At 29.2% G+C, this 3329-nt stretch overlaps 1 long non-coding RNA gene across 1 annotated transcript; it reads right to left on the reverse strand.

Moving 5' to 3' along the window:
* Positions 1-1036: 1036 nt before the first annotated feature.
* On the reverse strand, positions 1037-2373 carry LOC127118341 (uncharacterized). Its single transcript, XR_007802182.1, has 2 exons — positions 1918-2373; positions 1037-1369 (listed from the first exon to the last, which is right to left on the reverse strand). It is a non-coding gene; the product is annotated as an uncharacterized LOC127118341 (long non-coding RNA).
* Between the last annotated feature and the right edge of the window lie 956 nt (positions 2374-3329).

Genomic DNA, 3329 nt, shown 5'->3' on the forward strand with positions numbered 1-3329 from the left:
TAAAGTCCTCTCACATGAGGCAGGCCAGTGGTGGTCTTAATTTTGCAAATCGTACCATTTCAGTTCACACACCATGATTTTAAAGCTCACATTTCTCTCTAAATAGGAATGGTGAGGATGATCCATGGTTACAGTGGTGATGTACATCACCTAGGCTTCATTTTGATGTCCTTACTGTCATACCCCAATTTTGTCCGGCTATTTTTGGTTTACCCATGAGATCTTTTTATTTCAAAGGCCCATTTGCATAAGTGTGTTCATAATCTAAAACATGGTTTGAATCTTTTTACATTACTAATCCAAAATCTATTTTTTGTTTTATTAGTAAGTATTAAAAGTCATGTTATTATTTCTATGATCACTATTTACTAGTCCATTTACACGTCCCAAGTATTTATACCAAGTTCTAAGTTCTTCATGGGTTCCCAAATTAAATTTGCATTTTTAGAAACATGTATGTGTTTTTTTTTTAATTAAAAGTCCCATGTTTAGATTTTTGTGTTTAAAAATAGAATTGCGTTTTTTTAAACTAAAAGTCCCATGTTTAGATTTTTGTATTTAAAATAGAATTGTGTTTTTTTAATTAAAAGTCTCATGTTTAGATTTTTGTATTTAAAATAGAATTGTGTTTTTTTAATTAAAAGTCCCAATGTTTAGATTTTTGTATTTAAAATAGAATTGTGTTGTTTTTAAATTAAAAAGTTTCATATTTAGATTTTTGTATTTAAAATAGAATTGTGTTGTTTTTTTTAAATTAAATTACTATACTTAGTTGTTGTGTTAAATTAGAAATTTGTTGTTTTTAAAATTAAGTCATTATATTTAAATTAGAAATTTGTTGTTTTTAAAATTAAGTCATTATACTTAAATTAGAAATTTGTTGTTTTTTAAAATTAAGTCATTATACTTAAATTAGAAATTTGTTGTTTTGAAAATTAAGTCATTTTACTTAAGTTAGAAATATGTTGTTTTTAAAAGTTGAAATTGATTAGCATAAATAAATATTGAGTTAAATTTTGAAAAGCTTAAAAGATAATTACATAATTAAAATTTATTCCAAAAATTCCTAATAATCCAAAACAATTACATAACTGTCCAAAAAGAGAAAAAGAGAAATTCCAAATTAAGTTTGTACATGTTACAAGCAATCCCTAAATTCATAATCCAAAAAGTCTCTGTTACATCAGAAATATTTTTATAAAAAAAATTAGAATAAGCCGTAAACACAGCAGTTTGAAGCAAATTTCACAGACTCTTCCAAAAGCTCTTTTGGGAAGTTCCCAATTCAAAACCAACTCTTCAGAACTTTTCCAAAACCTGTTGAATAACAGCCCCCCTTTTCAATCAATCAGCATCAACATCACTTCACCTGCAAAACCAATTCAAAATTAAAAACAGCTTATCAAATAAGCACTTAAAAAGCTGAAAAATAATTAATAGAAAGAACAGATTAATATGTTACACAATGAATCAAAGGAAGCGCTCAGAAACACACTGCATTATCCAAATAAACAACTTTAAATCCATAGATTAATCATCCCACAAAATCTGGAAATAGGATCCAACAAGTTATCTCACAGAAACCAACATTCATGTATAAAAACCACAAAACTAATTAACAGTAACGGAGGTTTTTTGATAAAATCCAGAAAAAATTTTCAAAGTAATTTTTTCTCTGTTAACTCCAAAGAGACAACACAGTAAGAATTCTTCTCAAAACCTAAACAGCAACAACACAACAATGCAATTTTTTTCTCAAAAACAAAAACCTTAAACCAGAACAACATAAACACAACAGTAAGAACAGAAGCATTTTTTTCCTGAAAGCCCTAACAAGTTAACTGCAAGAGAATACACACGCTTAACAGAACAAAAGAAAGAAGAAAAGCACCGAGCATAAGTGGAGACGAAACTTACGGCTGGGCGAATTCAGCGGAATCCCACACCACCGCGAGCACTCAGTACATCTCAGTCGATTCCTCATCACGATTCGGTGAAATCTTGGAAGAGCAAGAAACTGGAGCCACGGGAGCACGAATCGAAGCGCCTCCACATCAGAATCAGTAAGACTTTTCTCTACTTCGCGTTTAATCTGATTTTTTTGATATCATTGCAACCCGGCGTCGGGGATTGGTTTGTGGAATACGTAATCACGGCGGTGGAGGAGAGTAGAAGCAGAGAGCATCACGGAAGTTCGAGTCTCCGTCGCCGGTGACGAGACTCAGCGCGGCCGGATTCGCCGTCGCTACCAGATCTTCATCTTAGTGAAGATGTTGAATGCATGCGATAGGATTAGGGTATCTGTTTATTCATTTTTCACTTTCGGGCTTTCACAAGCCCAAGTTAGTTTGCTATCTCACATACCCACTCCATTGTCCATACACCCCCTGTATTAGGCTTAGTAAGTGGCAGTAGGCACATCCTGTGGTTTTTTTGTTTTTTTTGGTCCATTTGTTAGGCTCATGAGTAGAAATGTATTAGATATAATTTTAGGATTAATTAGTATCACTTTAAAGAATTAGGACACTATCTTGATTAATGTTAGGATTATATTAGAATAATTTCATATGTTAATTAGAATTATTTTAAAAAATTTAATTTTAATTTAGAATAATTTTAGATTTTGATCTTTGAAAATATTTTAGAATTTAATTAGATCTTTTTTTTAGAAATGATTGTAAATTAATTAGAATTATAAGGTGATTTAGAATTATTTTAGAATTTTAATTTAATTTAGAATGATTTTAGAATTTAATCTTTGTTAATATTTTAAAATTAATATTTTGAATAATAGTTTAGAATTGAGATTTTTTATAGTTTAATATTGTTTTGAGTTTTAATTTAATGATACTTTTTTTAATTGTTTAAACTTTAGTTATTTGTTTTAGATTTAATATTTTATTGCAATTCTCTTGATTATTTCATGTTGATTTCAATTAACACCTAACATTTAACGATTAACTCTAACTTTTAATTTCCGCAATTAACATCTAACTCTTTTAAATTTCGCTTCTAACATTTATTTTTTATATTTACTTTACTTCGCTTTATGCTATATCATTGTACATCCTTTATCTCATCTTAAAATGAACCTAAAAATGATAAAGACTTAAAAAATACAAAAAAGATTATAATTCTCATGCCATCAATTCAAACCAATTTTTTTTTTAAAAAACAAATAAAACCTCTCGATTCAAAGTCGAGCCCGTTTTTCAAAACACTTATGTAAGTCGATCGCTTGTAAAAGCATCGCCATCAACCTCACATGACTTACTCTTGGGCTTTCTTACAATGAGACCTACTCGGTTTTAATTAATCGATTAAATGGA

This window comes from Lathyrus oleraceus, chromosome 2 (assembly GCF_024323335.1).
Source record: "Lathyrus oleraceus cultivar Zhongwan6 chromosome 2, CAAS_Psat_ZW6_1.0, whole genome shotgun sequence".
NCBI classification, from domain to species: Eukaryota; Viridiplantae; Streptophyta; class Magnoliopsida; order Fabales; family Fabaceae; genus Lathyrus; species Lathyrus oleraceus.